This window comes from Ambystoma mexicanum, chromosome 1p (genome assembly GCF_040938575.1).
Source record: "Ambystoma mexicanum isolate Mex_15411 chromosome 1p, UKY_AmexF1_1, whole genome shotgun sequence".
Classification (NCBI taxonomy): domain Eukaryota; kingdom Metazoa; phylum Chordata; class Amphibia; order Caudata; family Ambystomatidae; genus Ambystoma; species Ambystoma mexicanum.
The window spans coordinates 1,501,517,043-1,501,535,956 of NC_090921.1; the positions used below are offsets into that span (position 1 = coordinate 1,501,517,043).

At 42.8% G+C, this 18,914-nt stretch overlaps 1 protein-coding gene across 1 annotated transcript in view; it reads left to right on the forward strand.

Annotated features, from left to right (window-relative positions):
* The window catches only part of LOC138456673 (lens fiber membrane intrinsic protein-like), a 422,919-nt gene that overhangs the window by 264,397 nt on the left and 139,608 nt on the right, over positions 1-18,914 (forward strand). The window lies entirely within an intron of this gene.

The following is an 18,914-nucleotide window of genomic DNA, read 5'->3' on the forward strand; positions in this document are numbered from 1 at the left end:
GCTATAAAAGCAGGCGGCTCAAGCTTCCCAGTCATGGCACCGAATCAATGCAATGCCCTCCCTTTCAAGCTAAGATCAGAGGACTCCTACTGGACTTTCCGCAAAGCCCTCAAGACATGGCTCTTCAAGTAACCTTAAGGCCAATTGTAACGTCTGCTACCTGCATCTATCTCGATATTGCGGTGCCTAGGTCTGTAACTATGTATGATTTCTACCTCTGCCTACCTTCTTCATGTAACTGGTTTACCTAGCGCCCTGATGCCTGAGGGCTTGTGCACGCTATATTCATGAATAAATAATGTACTCAGACAGGCCAATGGATTTTGTGAAGTCTCACCTGGCTCTAGAACTGGGTGTCCAGTCCATCAATACAGTCACTGTGTGTAGCATACCCACTAAAGGCTCCCCCGTTGATGTCATCTGGCCTTCAGTACGTGGGCCTACCCCGGTACCAACGGCGTGGGCATAGTGGACTGGTCAGCCAGCTTCTCATTTCAGTGCTACTTAATTTCCACCCAGCTCTTCTTTACCACATTTGGGGAACTTTGGGCAACACCATGGGCATTAATGTTAGATGTTCATTCTGTCCTTAACGTGTGCTGCACAGTGCAGGAGAAATTGCGATGCTTCCCTTTCTGCCACAATTATTATACCATGGGATCTTAGCCAGACATCTACAGACCTTTTACTGTGCTTTTTATTCTAGGTGTGCGTTCATCTCTTGGCATAACCCAAAATAAAACCAGAAACAACTAATAATCACCACACACTTTCACAGTTATGTACTTTTATATTCACTCATCAGACAGAGCAGATAGACAATCAAACCAGTTCATATTTGGCAAACATGGAAACATTTGCAGAAAGTTTTTGCATTGGACACATGTGAGAATAAAAGAAAACACACTCTATAACAACAATCACTTTGCATTGGTTCAGCATTGCAATTCAAATGCATATAATTTCCCCCTAACCTGAGACATCCTAACTGGCACTCTTTGGCTATGAAAGCAAAGCACTAAGAATACAGTTTCAGCTCTCAGTTATTGCCCTACCCTTGCCCAACGTTGGATTAGTAGCAAGATTATGAGATTATGAGATTGTAATATTATGAGATTATGACCCCCTCTGTGTGAATGAAGAAACCCACAACTAATACTTTGGATTCTAGCTACTTTGCTAACCTTTTGGATTAAAGGATTAAAATGGTACTGCCTTACGTGTTCAGTCTGACACTTTACAAATTAAAAGACCCCGCAGAAGGAGTCCTAATTGATTGTTGACCTATTTATACTCACAAAGGGCTCTCTGCCTTTTCAGGAGTGATTGTCTCTCCCTTAACTCGCCAGGCCCTTCCTGCAGGCAAGCACGATTCAGTCTGTTTCTGCCAGGACACTGCCCCAGATTCGAAAACACAGCTTTCGAGGAACACTCTCTGCAGCTGTGCACTCCAGACAGCTATGCTGGAGAGCCCCTCCTTTCAGCCAGCAGTCTCGACCTTTCACCAGGAAAACAACAAAAAGCATCACCTCTCTCTCACCAGACAGCTGGAAGACCAAAAGCCCCCTTCCTCCTTTCTTCTTCTTTTAAAACTCTCAGTGGGAACTGCTTCTTGACATATGTCTCTGTACATTTTCCTTACCATTTTCTCTGCCTCTTCCATGGTGTCTTCTGTCACACCATGTGCCAGAGCTTCGAGCACCCATCCTGCCACCTCTGATTCTGCTTGTGTAATTTTCCAGCCTCTGGTTTAAATGACCATTGGATAGTATTCTCCATAACACAAACTCCCGATAATGATTTTATTTTTCATACTTTTATTCGGTTTAAATACTTCAAGTTTCATAAAACAATGAATACCTGTAAAAATATCAAATACAGCTCAGTAAATTATTATATGCATTATTCCTGTTAGAGGGAGTACATAGATAATTACACAGGGTAATAAAAATGCAAGTCAATCAATACAATCAATACAAATTAAACAAATTACATTAAACGCTCTCAGTTCCAGGCGAAGGGTGAGTATGAGTATGCAAAATATTACTTGGCTTAAAGTTACCCAGCTTTAGGAATATAAAATAAGGTAACCTCCATAGAGCAATACTTCATAATGATATTGCTTTAGGGCTACTGGGAAGTTGACGCAGTAATGGCCAAGGAGAGTAGATGCTCACAGCCACTGGCACTTTGATGTCATTAACCATAATACCAAAGCCATCTTTTGAAATTAGCTTTCTTAACAACCATGCCCTGAAAATGTAACGTGCAGTCCCAAATACCACCTGAGGGAGCAAGCATTCTCTTAAGTTCCTAGTGGCAGAAATTGTGTGTCGAATACCTGCGTTATTCAGGATACGGCACAGGTACAGTCCCCTCAGGCTATGAGGTTTTTTTTTAACATATTAATAGAAAGTGCATAATGCTTTCTGGGTGGGAACCACACATTGGGCAGAGGTCATAGAACCTCCACTGCCATCTCCTGGTCATACATGCCACTGGTAGGACTCCAAACCTAAATCTAACACAGAGAGAGTTCTCCCTTGGCGAGAGAATAGTGTCCAGGTAACTCTTAAACCTAATATTGCATCTTCCTTCCTGTCCCTGTCCCGCACAATTAATGTTTATTTGGTTTAGTTTAGGGTAACTGGAGGGAAAACCCCCAATATTACGACTTCGTATTGGCAAATAATCGGTAACAAAGGAAGTGTCCTTAGTTTCTTCTGCACAGGATGTGCATCTATTCAGAGAGGCGGTCAGTGGCTGTTAATTCCATCTCTCAGCAAAAAAAGAGAAGAAAAGAGATATTCATTTAGGCTTTTGTCAAATACAATGTACAGGAGTGATCATTATTTTCCTTCTTCAACATTGTTTCTATTGTAGTTATTTCTCATTTCTTTTTTATTGGTCACTGTCAAGAGGCACCATTTGTGTCCTCAATTTTCCTTAAAATAACACAAACCATAAGAAACTTAACAGACAAAGTGAGTGTAAACATGAATAAAGCTCCCAGCTTGTGTGTGTACATAGGTTTAGCAGACAAATCTGACTCCTGGTTTTTAACATGAAGCAACACAGGAAATGTACAATGGAGCCTCTGATGTAAACTGAAGAAACATAGATGCATCTATAAATCACATCCCAAATCTGTGTTCATATGTGATGTAGTCCATTCTGTTCAAACGGAGGTTTAGTATGGATCTCGCCTCCTGGTTTAGATGGAGGTGGACATAGCTATTGGGTCAGAGTGGCCCAACCCTAGTCTAGCAGAGTGGATGCAATGGTCATCTGATCCAACCTTGGCCACGGTCTATTAGGACACTTCCTTTGTTCCCTATAGTATGATTTGGCACCCTTAGCTGCTCTTTCTGCACAAATGCAAATACCTGTTGCAAATGCTTCCTCAATTCTTCCACATACTCGTGAATTGTGGATGCATTTACTAAGACTTGCTCATTGGTCCGGTAGAACAAATGTTGGGGAAGTACCACCCTCCTGCGTGTGATAATTTCAGGTGGACTGAGATTTGTAGATTTGGATGGTGTTGCTCTAATGGTCACCAGTATTAAAGAAAGCCGAAAATCCCAAATAGACCCTGCTTTAGCTACAACATTTTTAAGTATGTCAACTATTGATCCGTTGCATCTTTCCAGCACACCACTGGCGGATGGCCAATACGAAATATGTAACTTCCTCTTTACCACCATAATGTGCCCCATCTTAGTCAGCACTGCACTGGTAAAATTACTTCCACAGCCTGACTCTATTCTCTGAGGCAATCCAAACTTGGAAAATATGTAATTCACCAGAATATGTAATTCATCAACAAGGTCTGTGCACTGCAGTCAGGAGCAGGTATACATTCTAACCATTTTGACATCAAACATGTAACTGTTAGCATGTACTTGTTTCCCTGTGATGACCTTTGGACTGGGCCCATGAAATCGATATGTAAATCTGACGAGGGAAGTGTCAAACCTCTCTTCATTAACGGTGCTCTTTGTGTTGGGGAGGCAGGCTGGATTTACGCACATATTAAACACCCTCGGGTATACAATTCCACAACCTGGGATGTATGCAGCCAGACGCATATTCTTTGAATATTTCCAATGTTTGCTGTGAACCTCAATGCCTCGCTGCTATCCCATCCTGGGCGTGATGTAACATTAACCCCCGAAATGACACAGGGACTCCCCATTGGCTATGACCTCAAAATTTATTTTCGGACGAATTTTGCGTCTTGCAGCTGAAATTCCTTTTTATTCTTCATCATCACCCTCAATTCCTCTTCCCTTGCAGTCTTCCTCTGTTAATGGGTTCTTTTCTGCATCTGACACATGATTGTACAACCTACGATTGGGTCTTCTTTTTGTGCTTTAATCAAATCCTGATTCGTGTGTCAGAGATCCACTGAACTACTGGTTGATTAGTTGTCGCTTGAGATTTGGAATGTGTCACCACGTCTACTTGAGTCTCACAGAGCAAATGTTAAATTCAAAACAATTCCCCCACAACTGCCCACATTTTGGCTAACTGATCAGCCTTATAATTTGCTTCCTTATCTTCTGGTGTTTTGGAGTACCCTCTTATTTTCCTCCAATGAATTTCTATCTCATTCTCTGAAACAAGAGTTTTGATGGCCTGAATCAGCTTTCCATGCTTGAGCGTTTTTTTGTTACAAGTGACCATCCCTCTCAGCTTCCATCCCGGTAAGTATACATCAAAACTATTACGAAATTAGGCAGAATTAGTACCCAGCGAGGGGGGTGTTATGGCCTCCCAGTCAATGGGGATGCTCAGAATGCCGGCGTTACCAGATGGTAATCCCCCTGCCCTGAGCACCCTCATTGCTGGCGGCTGCCTATCTCCCCTCACTGGGGACTGAGGTAACTTCCTCTATACTCCCCTCTACCTACCCCCTCCCCCACATTTCCCTTCCCTCCCTACCTCCCTCCACTTACCTGCTTTTTGGGAGCAGATGCGCTGAAAACACTTCTGTCTCCAGCACGTCCACTCCCAATCTGCGACAGGCCACTTTTGTGTTGTTTACTTTTTTCCTAATATTTGAATGGTCACCATGGAAAGGGAGAACAGACTACTTGTAGTTCCTTCTCCCTTTCCATGAGGGACATTTTGTTTGTTTACTTTTTTGTTTTGTTTTCAATGGCCGGCATGGAAAGGGAAAACGGACTTTGTTTTACCTTCCTAGGCGGCCATGTTTTGCACTTTTTATATTTGTTTCTGTTGCAAAATGCTGGAGCATTTCGCAACAGAAAGAAAATGCTTTTACAGGCCGGGGTACAAATAGCAATAAGACCCTTGTGGGGGGGTATTACCACTGCAGGACCCTGGAGCATTACCTGAAGTTGTAATGCCCCCCCCTGCTCGGGGCTTATTGCTTAATTGGTAACCAACAGTATTTATTTTAATTTGTTTTCTACTGATGTGGACATTGCTTTGAAAATTGCAACCAATTCTGCTACCTGACTATTCCTGGGACCTATCCTCATGCTCACTGATGGCATGCCTTCACCTTTGACCCACACATTCCTGATTCCTGCGACCAATTCCTTTTCAGGGTCATTACTCATGTGGCATACACACCCATCCACATGTACAGTTGAAGGACTTCTACATCTTTCTTCATCAAAGGTCGTGTGTGGTGATTGTTCAAATTCAATCAAATCTGTTTCTAATTATGTACTATCTGTAGTACCTAAACATGCACAGTGATGGAATTCTGCCAGCCCCTGAACCACAGGACCCAGGGGCTCATGATGAAATTCTTGATTGGGCTCAATTTCCTGATCTGATTCTTTTACTCTGTAAAAATTGCAGTGGTTGATGAGTCGTCCCAACAATCACCTGCTACTCTTGAAAAATGGGACAGAAATGTTGCAATGCCCAAAAAGTCATCAATAGTGCTTTTTCACATTAACATAAAATTTGGTTTCCACTTGTGATAATGCTTTGCTGACACATGCAATGCTCTTGTGATTCAAATCATGCTTTTGATACAAGACCACTGACATGCATAGGTCTGTGAACCCTATTTCTTGGAAGAAATCCTGATTCCTCTTTGGATAGGCCAAACATGGGGCCCTTACTAAACATTCATTCAACTTGGCCACTGTCTCACGTTGTTCCTGTTCCCACGTCTAGGGCACACCCTGTTTCAGTAACTTATTCAATGGTTGTGTAATTTCTGCATAGTCTTCAATGAATTTCCTATTGTAACTTGTCATTCCTAAAAAGCTCTTCAAATCCTTCAGACTTGTGGAATCCTTCAACTTTTGTATGGCTTCCATCTTTATCTTCTGTGGGTTTAATCCCTGGTCTGTGACTTCATGTCCCAAGAAATGTATCATTTTCCTCCACCACTGCGCCTTTTGCAATGATCCCTTTGACCCACCCTTTTGCAGTACATGTCTGATTTTACTGAAATTGATTTTTTTGCCTTCATTCTTAATCAGGACATCATCCACATAAACCGTAGTTCTTCTCTCTGCTGCACGCAGAAGTGCTTTATTCAGGAAAATTCTAAACTCACTCCCACTATTGATGAAGCCAAAGGGGGTTATTTTCCATGCATACTGTTTCCCTTGGAAGGTAAATGCAAATAGTATGTCCTTTGCTAAAGGCACACACCAATACCCAGCTGTCAGATCTAAAGTAGTAAAAGCCTTTGACCCTTGGATTTGTGCAAGGCCTTAGTCAATGAATGGGAGGGGCCATAATGACACAGGTACCCTCTTGTTCAGTTTTCTCATGTCTGCACATAACCGTCACTGACCATTGGGCTTCAATACGCCTAATCTAGACATGTTCGAGGTAATGTTAATGGGTCTAATGATTTCTGTGGAGTCTAAAGTTTTGATTATTACTGCCAAAGACTCTAAACAGGCCAAGAGTAGTCTATATTGTCACACAAAGACAGGTTGCCTACCATAACCTTCTGGCAATGTAGCAATATGCAGATCAGTATGCCCACAATCATAGGCTTACCAGGCAAATACATCCTTACATTCTAAGAATATTTTCCTGAATTGGTCTTTTCCCAACTCATTTGTGCATTCATCCGCAGCTTGGACTTGTTCCTCTATCATTTTCCAAAATTCAGGAAAATACTCCAGAGGAATCTCTGTGCTTTCTTCTAATTGTGTGGCAGTATTTCTTTGGATAGATGCCACTCTCAAGTATCTTGGCATTTCAGCCTCCACCTCAATTTGCTGTTTTTCTTCTGTTTCCTTTTCATCCACCTTGAATAGAATGCAATCATCCTGGTGATGACAAATCACATATTTTAGTTCATAAGGATACATTGGGCCTCATTACGACCAAGGCGGTCTGGAAATAACGGTGGCGGTAAACCCGCCACCACTGTTGTTTCCGGACCGCCTGAGTCCGATCCCTGCAGGCGGGAGGTGATGTTCCCGCCAGGTCTGACCTGGCGGGTTTAACACCTCCCGCATGCAGGCGGACGAGGAAACACTGGCAGCATTACGAGATGCTGCCGGTGTTTCCATGATCCCCATTTCCATCGAGTCCCATAGGACTCAATGGGAATGGGGATTTACACCATTCCTCCTCCGTGATTCCCGGAAAACCGGGGTTGTAATGCCCCGGTAATTCCGGGAATCACGGAGGCGGAATGGTAATACGAGTCCGGCGTTAACCAGGCGGTTCATGAGGCCCACTGACTGAATTCTGAAGATCCCTTTTAATTTGGAGTCTAAAGACTAAGGTAGTTCACCTCGTGAAGTGACATAGCTTTCAGGAATATTCCATATAACTGCATTGTTTAAATCCTCAGTGTAATAAAATGGTTGCTTTGCCATCCCTAATGGTGTACCTTCCTTCAAGTAAATATCCTGGCATCCTTTGTTATCCACTAATATCCGTATGGGAACCTCCCCAACTTCTACCAAGGGTGTGTATTCACATTCTTGACTCTGCTGTCTCATGGATTCATTGGGACACACCAATGCATTGGGCTTCATAATCTTGTGTCCCCTTCTGGATTTCAATGATACTGTAAACTGCCTTTTGAATGCAGGAATAGTAACATCTTTCTTTACTTGAAGTCCAACTGCACATGGCATCATTTGGATCCTATTTTCAATTTTTGCGTGCATATCCCCACAATGTTATGTCCCAAATCCGAGCTATCTAATACAAATATTTGTTAACTTTTTATTTAAAAACTTGGTATATCTTTCCTGTCAAGCATTTGTTTGAACGCTCTCTCATTAATGAAACTTCTGTTCTAGGTCAAACACTGCCGCACTCATTTCCGGATGCCCATTCATGTGCACTGGTATACATGCCTGACCTTCATTCATGTGTATCTCGGCAAGGGCCGAAACATATTTTTCCTGATCTGACATTGTAGCATCACCTTGTTTAAAATCTTCATCACTTCTTTAGAATCATAATGTGTTTTCATCCACTTGTGTTTGTCAGTTTCTCTTGGAATCTAGATGAATCTCCAATGTCTGCTTTTCTTTTTCTGCCCTGCATTTCATCCTAGATTATGAGAATGGCAGTGACACTAGGTGCACAGCCATTTTGAAGATATACCCCTAACGCTCTCTCTGACTTGGCAATGATGTGGCATTCTTTTGCATTTCTTACATGGCTCACCACTTTTTGATGCTTCAGGGGCTTCTTGGCCAAAGACCATAGAACCAATTAGTGGTGACAGTCTCTTCAGTCTCTTCAGACAATTTGTGCCTAATATAAATGGTGTCTCCTCAATCAGCGTGACCACCACATATTGTCTCAATCTATGTTTCCCTACTTTGATGTTAACTTCAGACACATGTCTGTATAACAGATAAATATATAAACTTTTTCAGTGAAAAAAAATAATGAAAACTTGTCAAATCTAGTTCTATTTTTTAACGGGGGCTTCCCCCAAACTCCCTCTTTCCCCAGCTTTATTAACCCCCAAGCTCCCAACACACGTAATCCCTTACCATACCCCATATATACTTGTAACCAACGATTTGACATTTTTTGTCATTATTTATTTTTCAATGAAAAAAATATTTGTTATTTATTTTTCGTTATAATCACTGTATACCGACATTTTTGCACAGGGCCCTCAATCTGTCTTAAATGTTTTGTTGCTAAGCGCTTTGAAATACATTGTGCATAGGTGCTATATAAATAAACTATCATATCATATCTCCCTTCATTTATACTATGCACAGGCATCAGAATTGGGGAACATGTTAACCAACATGGGGCTCACCCAGTGCGCGGACGAAACTACACATATAAAAGGCAACATACTAGAATGGATTGCGATATACAATATCCTACTAAGTAAACTGAAGATTACACCCTGCCCTTGGTCCGACCACTTTTTAATGCATTTCACTATACACTGTCCCAATAAAATGAAGCCACTAGCAGAGGCTTAAACCTGTATCACTTCTAGAAATGTTGGGAAGGTGAAGCCAGAGAATATGTACCCCTTATAAAGAATCTCCCCAATATGCACTCTGCTGACCAATTAACCACATCCTATCAAAAGTCGACAGAAAATGCTATGAATGCACTAGCTCCATTTAAAACTAAACTGGTGGCACCCAATAAAAGTAAGACATGATTCTCTCCTGAGCTGAGGTCCCTTAGAACGTGTAAAAGGAAATGTTTCTATTTATGGAAACACTCCCAATTAGATAGTGACAAATTATTATATAGCTGTAGTGCCAAAAAATATAAAATGGCGGTGATGCAGGCTAAAAAGGACTCATTTGAATCTAGAATAGAGAAGGCACAACATGACTCTAGGGAACTATTCACATTTCTGAATGAATTGGAAAAACCCTTGGATAACACTCCTGAAAAGTTAGTCAAAGAGAAAGCCTGGTGAACCTCAATCCAGGATGAATTGCTAAAGAAATTAAAGGGCATAAAATGTAAAATCCAGAAGGATAGGTCAAAGATCGATCCGATAGACACGAGATTTTGTGACGGCTGTACAGGTGATTATAGCGTTTCCACAAAAACCACCTATCCCCACTTTTAATTTTAGAACAATAACGGGAGAAGAACTCAGTATGATTTTAAGCAAGCTCAAACCGATGAAGTGTAAGGGAGATATTTGCCCAGTAGTGCTGGTAAAGGCAGACTCTCTTCTTAGCATTCTTACAAAAATTGTGAACACTTCACTGAATGAATGCCATGTGCCCAGGGATCTCAAAAGTGTATCAATAACTCTGCTCATAGAAAAACCTGGTTTAGACCTAGATATACCAGACAACTATAGACCTATCATGAATTCCCCATTTTTGCTGAAGATATTGGACAGGGTTGCCTACCAGCAAATATTGGAACACCTGAAAAAACACAATGGGCCTCATTACACGTACCGGTACCGGTATTTTACCGGTACCGGTAAATCCTTACCGCCTTACTACAAGGTCCCTTTGCAGGATGGGGAATTTAACGCCTGCTTTTTGCAGGTGTTAAAAACCAACCCGCAAAGGGACCAGTGTAGCTAATTACGGTACTGCAATTTGCAGTACCGTAATTAGCGCCTTTCCCATTCCCATAGAGCCCTATGGGGCAAAAATGGGAATGGGGAAGGGCAATGGTGGAAGGGGGAATTACCGCCCCGCCAACCTTGGAATAGGGCGGTAATACCCCTTTCCAACAAGGCGGTGCCAGTATTTTACCGGCATGAACCATGGCGCTAATAGCGCCATGGTTTACCGCCTACCGTGTAATGAGGCCCAATGTCCTTAATAAATGGCAGTCAGGCTCCAGACCAGGTTTTGGCACTGACCTGCCATTCCTGGATTTGAAGATGAATATGTTGCATAACATGAATAACGGCCAACCTGTGCTGCTGATGATATTAAATCTGTCAGCCACTTTTGATTTGGTGGAACACTCTCTCCTATTGCATAGATTGAAGGAAGTTGCCAACTTTAGTGAAGATGGCATGCATATGCTCCTTCCTGGAGGGGAGATCGGTTAGGGTCTGCAGTCAAGATGCAGAAGCCTGTCCAGTCCCTCTACCACAGGGTGCCTGTTTGTCGCCATCTCTGCACAATATTTTCACACCCCCTATGTCAACTCTTTGCTTTTTTAACTATGCCGATGATACGCAGTGCATCATCTTCCTATCAGGCAACTATGTCGAGGATACGTGGGTAATGAAGGAGATATTTGATCTCATTCAAAGGTGGAAGGAGGAGAATGGACTTGCATTAAATCACGATAAAACTGAACTTACGATCATAGGTACGAGTCTCAGAATTGCCAGGCTAGGAAGTGAATATTCAGAGTTTTGTATAGCAGTTTGTAAAATTCCTGCCAAAAGGAAGATTAAAACACTTGGAGTTTATCTTGATCAAACCCATAATATGAGAATGCACGTGAGCAATCTGGTGTCTACCTCATCCTTTTATGAGACTCTTGTCTCATATAAGACCATACCTGTCCATCAAGAGCTATAATAGGCTGTTCTCGCAATTGTTGGACTCAAAAACATGATCACATTTCAGAAGCAAGCATGGGTTTACACTGGCTCCCAGTGGAAGACACGATCCACTTCCGTATGCTTACTATATTGCACAAATGCATAGAGGGCTCAAACCCACAATATCTAGTAGAAATGATTACTAAGAAGCCTGTGGTTAAAAATCTGAGATCCGATCATTCAAACTTGTTGGTGGTACCTATAGCTAAACTGGCAAAAGCCAATAAGTGTGCCTTCTACACAGCACCTTATTTTTCCTTTTTTTTTGTTTGTGAGGTCCGGATGCCAAAGGACCTTTTTCAGACGGATAGCTCCAGGACAAAGTAACTCTGAACTAATAACAAACAACAGATGACACTGATTACAGTATAAAGTACTGTGGCGCCCACCTATACTTTGTATTTCTACACAGCAGTGCCCAGACTATGGAACTCATTCCTGCCTGAGCTCAGAAGGGAAAAATCCCTGGATAAATTTAAGAAGAAACTAAAGACGTACCTTTTTAAGTAACCCCCTTCTACCAAGTGGTTTTGCAGGTATTTTAGCTCAGCTTTATGTGTTGCCTATCGTTTGTTTGTTTTTTTCCTTTTAGGTATCATCGTCTGCACCCGTATGCCTTCAGGCCCGTTTGGCTTGCGCGGTATAAATGAAAGAAAGTAAAGTATCCAGCATTTTCCCTGACATAACAGTAGCCTATGCACCTGCGTCCACCATTGCAAACACATTGAATTTCTCTTCCACTGTGATAGGAGCATAATATCTATCTTCGCATTCTTCAAGTGCATGTAGGAAATGTGAATTGTTACTGATCGCAGGGCTGATTTTCCTTAGCCTGCCTGGCTATTTGCCAAACAAAGGTGCATGTAGAATGATACCCCCACCCCCCCTTTTGCCCATTTCATTTTCAACTTCCCTGTTTATTTTTCTGCCCTGAGGTTCCATTTGAAGCTTTGCTATTGATTGGTCTGCCTGCATAGTGGGCCCACCTGACTTCTCATCCAATTCCTTACCTGCTTTCTCCACATTGTTTTGATTATCTTTAGTTACCTTCCCTCTAGAGCATGACTAAGCTGTTTTTTTATAAACATATTCTTCATGTGGTAGAATATCAATATTGTGTGTTTAGAACTCACCTTGAACTTGTACTTTACCTGTTAATTACACCTCGTTGAAAATCTGTGGCTCGGAATATTCCTCTGGGGACCCACCTGCAAGTGTCCTTTGAGGAGTTGTTATCTCTGTGGAGATATGAACATCATTAGATTCATCAGGTAATGAAACCCCTTCACTTGTTTTTGTATTTTCCTTAGTCATTTCATCTAGTTCTGTTTCATTTATTTCTGGTGTGTTCAGTGCACCATTAACCATGTGACGACCCATTTTATCACTGCCTATTAATTGTTCATTCGTATGCTCGTCATTCTTTTCATGTTCAATATGTTTCTTTTTAAACTGCCTTTTACCCCAGTGTTCTTTGGGTTCGATTTGTGCATTTTTCTTTTCCTTTTCCCCTGGCTTAACACACTTGAATGGAGTCAATACTTTGGTTGAACTCCTTTCTTGTGTGTGTTTTTTATTTCCTATGTCATCACCATCTTGTTTCCCTAACACTAAGTCACTGAGCGCCTCTGTGTGATTAGCCAATGGTGAATCATTTTTACCTCATGTTTGCCAGATTAGTCATTTGCAGGTTCCTTGAGGAACATCACTCTTCTTCTGTTGCTGAAACGTTTGACCAGTGCATAGCCTTCCTATTTGATCTGCCAGCATTTCTACTTGTGCTTCTAGGCATCTTTCTTGATCCCTATAATCACACAACTGGGTTATAGGCCTGTACTGTTGGATCCAAACTGCTCTGTCCTGTTTTGGTTGAATTCCATTAGTGTTTCCACTGAACTCCCTTGACAGAGGAGGTGGAAAACATGGGGTTGGTCTCTGTTCATAATCCCCTTGTGCTGGAGCCTGAACATAGGGGCAGGGACTATAGGTCACATTATGTCTTTCATTCAGTTGATAATGTTCCCTTTGTTGATTCCCATTTCCAATGAACCTAGCCACATATGTTGGCACCACCTGATTACCATTCCTATATATCGTTGTAGCAGGTTTAAATCTACCTTGTGCTCCCAACACCTGGTATGGCCCAGTATGTGATGGAATTGGTGTATTAGTTGATCCTGCCATACTGTACCGAAATCCAACGCATGGGGAGTTGTTAAGTTACCAACGTCTGATGTAGGTATTCCTCTGACTAGGATCTGTTGATTGAAAAACTGTATTTGTGATGTTGTCCTTCCTTGAGTCATCCCCTACTATTCTGACTTTGCATTGTGTCACTTTTTATTTGGTCTGTCTCCAGTGCCATATTTCTCCCTGACCTAATTACTGAAACTGCAGGAAACGTTTTTGTCTCTTTTGTTTTATGCTTTGACTTCTTGCACTTACTTTCATTGTGAGAAACAACCTGTCATATTTTCATGGCCTGGTCCAGAATCCAATGCATCCTTGTTCACTTGAGAATTTGCGGGTGACCTGAGATATCACCTCTGTGTGGAGACCATGAAAGAATGTGTTTTGAACTTGACCGAGCTAACATCACAATTCATATCAAACCTCATAAATGTCCTTTTTAATGTTTGTAGGAATTGTTTAGGGCATTCATGTGGGCCTGCAGATAACTCATAGGCTGCCTTTTTAGCCTCCTGGACTGATTTATAGAGCGAAAAGAATCTCCTGACCTCCTGCTGATAATCATCCCATGCTAAAATGTTTTGCTCATTGAGACTTCGCATAAAACCAGTAGGCGCTTGGTCAATTGTTAACTATAAGAAACAGATATACTGTTCCTTTGGGATTTTTAATCTCTGATATATTTGCACAACCACTTCTATATGTTCTTCTATTGATACATTTGAATCCTTTTTAAAGAGCTTTACTAGCCCTTGAAGCGATTTCATAATCTTAAGTGGGTCAAAACCCTAATTTTCTTGTGAACAGTAATTCTGTGTGCTCGTCTCTCTCTCCCTCCAGTGCAGTAGGCCCTCTGATTCTGTTGTATGGCTCTCTCCCTTCCTACATTATCTGTTCTCTCAGATATTAGAAGCTGTCCAGTTCCTAGTAAGCATGCCTCGCCTCGCTCAGTTCCCAGACTGTGGCTTGGTGCAGGTCCATCAAGTGAGAAGTTCTGCGGGCCACAATGCTGTAAATGCAAAACCTGTCCCCTCAAATCTGAATTTTGCTGCTTTTATTCTCTGAGCTGTGAATGCAATATCTGCATCTCTTCATAACATGTGCACTATTCTTTCCGCAGTTTTATGATTAAACGGTTCATTCCTGTGACCTGTCCTTTGTAATTGGTGATTACTTCCAGACTCATATCTCCCTCTGACATTAACTAGCGAGTTCGCTTTCTAAAAATTGTATATACCCGGCGGACTGTCTAATACATTTATGCAATGATTCAATTTCTGCCAATGTGATGTCCCTATCCATTCAAACCTGCTCTAATTCCCCTTTTAAATAGTTAAGCTCTTTCAAATGTTCCTCAACTTGCTTCCTCTTAAGTTCTAATTCAGTTTGCAACACTTCAAAGTGCTGTGGGTTTGCATGTAATTGTGACAACTGAACCATCAATTCATCTCATCTAGCTTGCAATTGCGAAAGTGGTGACTGCCCCTCATCTGATGCATCTTCTATCTGAGACAATTCTTTACGTAATTCTATCAATTCCCCAAGACATCTTAGCATATTATTTTCATCATCCCTTCTGATTTCTAGTACCCCATGCAGGTGAAACCAAAGTTTTGCACTTAACCTGATAAGGAAAACTTTTTGAGATTTATTTTCATAGAAATCAAGAAGTTTGGTCAGACACGTGTGTAATACTGTACCCTCTTAAAAATAACTTTCAGGTTCCTCTGCTCCTATATCGGCAACTATCCGTTAGTTATAATACTGGTGCATCAGGGAAAAGCATGTTGGTAGGGACCTGACCTCACAGCTGGCCCACAGCACACCAAATTAGGACAGTCAGATAGAGTGATGGGCTGGAGGAAGGGTCCTTCCATCTTGGTTTTTTGTGGGCTTCTTTTTCATTCCTGTCTCCTACACTTCCTGCACAGTATAGCACTTTGGGGATGATGCAAGAAGGCACAGTCACTTGTTAGTGTGACAGGGATTGTACCCCCTTAAATCAGGCTTTCTTTGATCCATTCCCTTGTGGACATTTATCTTTTTAAGGAATGTGTCTCATGCTCCTTCTTTGATTCATCTTGGACTCTTAAGGATAGAAGAATTCCTTTGGACCCTTTTGGGAGAGCAGTCCTTTCCAAAGCCCTCTGCCAAGGGTGAAGACAGGTGTTCCAAAGTAGGTATAAGCTCTGCTCCCTACCCATCCTCAGGGCACACTGGGGGTAACCTGTTGTGTAACCAAGACCTGCACTCTCTGCCAGTCGCACTGGGTACCTGGTTACTCGCTGGAGGCAATAGTGCTAGCTAGCCTTCTCTGGGTGAAAGTGAAGAGTCATAGGACCAGCCTTGTCCCTAAGCCCTTGGATTGTGACTCACAGCACCTGAAGAAGCAAAGCTGCTGGATCCTGCATTCAAACACCTTTGAAACCAATAGGACCTGCAGTGCTGGCTTTCGCACATATCTTTGAACCTTGGACCACTGTGTTGCTGCATCAAACTAGTGCACTGCCACATAGTGCCAGCTGAGCATGTCATCAGATCCAGCCGAAACAAGAAACTTTCCATTACGGAAGCCTTTGAACCACCACTTCTCAAACAGCACCACGAACCAGCAGCTTCTTCACCATTAATCTAAGCTTGACCATTGAAATGACCCACATTTCCCAAACACCACATTGAACCACTTGGAACTTCATCTTGAATCCCGGCATGACACAGACTCCCCGTCTGGATCATCAAAACTGCTGCATCCAAATATGGTTTGACCCATTTGCACAACGATGACAAGCCTGGTTCAATGCTGTCGCACCGCCCACAAACTGATAAAGGTACTGTTCATAGGTCTCAGCCCCCTTAGTCCACATTTGCTCAAATGTCGCCCATTTGAAAATGTTTCATCTAGATATATCCTTTTTGCAGTTTCTTGCCTTTCCCCCTGCTTCATTACCCAGAGTGCTTGAATCATCTACATTCTGCATAGTCTGTGTTATTTCCAAATGGATGGGTTTTTGATAGTATTTTTATAGATAAATTATTGCATATTGGTGTTTACATATATATTTTGGTTAGATGTGGTTTGGACATTCCTTTATTTTGGACTGTTGTACTATGGCTGCTTGGGTTGCTACTGTTATCACATGGCCTGCTCTCGTGCAATGTTACCACAAAAGGCTAAGGAGGTATATGTCTTGACTGTGCTTGTTTCACCTTTACGCTTGGGATCACTATTGGTTTACAGTTGTATGTGGGCAGAGTGGGTGGCTTGGCAACCACTCATCTATGCACACCAGCAGGGAAGTAGTAGTCATTTTGTCATACATAGATTGCTTCCTCTCAATCGATTTCTTTGGCTAGCCTGTTTCATCCCTCCATGAGTGTACCTTGAACACTCAGAGCTATCGGCACCCTCTTACCGGAATGCTTTTATTCACTTGCTGAGAAGATTGTTCTCCTGAAAGCTGTGCAAAACTCAATCATCCTGACTGCACCCTTTTCTTTTTGGCATTCACTACCTCACCAGGCCCTGGCATGGGTTTTACAAAAACTCCTATTCACCATAGCCCTTGCAGTGTCTAGGAGATGATCCCACGTTAAAGCCTTGCCACCGAAGCAAAGTGCTTCTTTGAGGTCCATCCCACCGCTAACGTGTCACTTCCTGCATGCTCACTGTGGCCAGACCCTTGTGTTTGGCATGACAAGGGTGACGTCTCTGTTCCACAGTTTACTTTGGGTTGGGGTGGCCCCTCTTTGGTGTGAGGGGTCAGAAATGTGAGGCGAACAGCTTGATGAAAGTTCTTCAATTAATGCCATTTTATTAAAGTAAAAGGTCTCACTATCCCTAGCCTGACAAGGATTTCCCTGCCTAAAATAAACTAAAGGAAAACACTGTAAAAAAAGGATTCTGTCACTAACAATTGTATACACACCAAATCAGTAAGGAATTTTTTTTTTTTTTTTAAACTTTTATTTTTATCGGCAGAGGTTCACAAGGTACAAACATCAAGGCAACAAGCATATGAAACATATAAAACATGGAGGTGCTTACAGGCTACCTTGTCAACATTACAGCAGTGACTACAATGTTTTGCGAATAAAGGAGAAGACCTGAGGAGATCATGATGCAGGAGTGGTGGCCGGGGACAGACAGGACTCCGACCCACCCTTGGACTGATTATTGGGATATGTGTTAAATTCATTCCAAATGTTCTTGGGGCGAGACTGGGCCGGCAGCATAGACAGATAGTCCTCTTCGCAATTCCGTGACCATGTAAGCAGGCCCAACCATCTCTGCGGGGTCGGGGGAGAGGGACACCTCCAGCTCTGGAGTATACACTTCTTGGCAATCATACAACTTACATTTAAAAACTTTTTCAGGCGTTTAGTTTCCTCAGTGCTCTAAACCCCAAATAGGACTGCAAGGGGATCGGGATCGATAGTGGTTTCAATTACTGCACTAAGTGTCTTAAGAACCCCGTCCCAGAAGTTGAACAAGTTCTGACAGGTCCAGAACATATGTAGATGATCAGCGTCCTCGGCCCCACAGCGTGGACACAGGCGGACCTCAGAACGAGCAAACCCCGAAGTCCTGCGCGGTGTATAGTATAGCCTATTAAGGAGCTTATATTGCATGGCTCGGAAGCGGAAGTTGAGAGAGACTTTTTGGGTGTGGAGACACATGCTCTCCCATAGCTCATCAGTTATCTCCAGGCCCAGTTCGTCTGCCCATTTGTTGCGAGCACCGAGGAGCGGCGTAGAAGGGGTGTCTTGCAGGATATGATATAATGATGAGATGACGCCCCGTGCACCGCCCGAGTTGGCAATGTACGCTATAGCCGGGTCGTCAGGGGGCTCATCAGGGAAAGAGGGCCACCTAGAGCGGAACGCCGCGCGGAGCCTGTAGTACTGGAGAGTTTCCAAGGGGGATCCTGTGTGACCCGGCTTCCAAGTCTGGGGGTTTATGAATTTGCCCTCTGGATAGAAGTCCGACAATGCCCTATACCCCAGAGCCTCCCATTGGCGGGCCAAGGCAGCGTCTAGCGTGGGCTCCAACCCGGGGCAGGCCCACGCGGGCAGCCACTTGTAGTACGGGGAGGTCCCATCTGATGAGCCTAGTATGCGTGTCCAGGCAAACATGGTCGCAGTGATGGGGTCAACTGGGGAGTCCGGGGCGTAGTGTCGCTGTAACACTAGGGACATTAGATTAATGCCAGCAGTTGCCAGCCGTTCC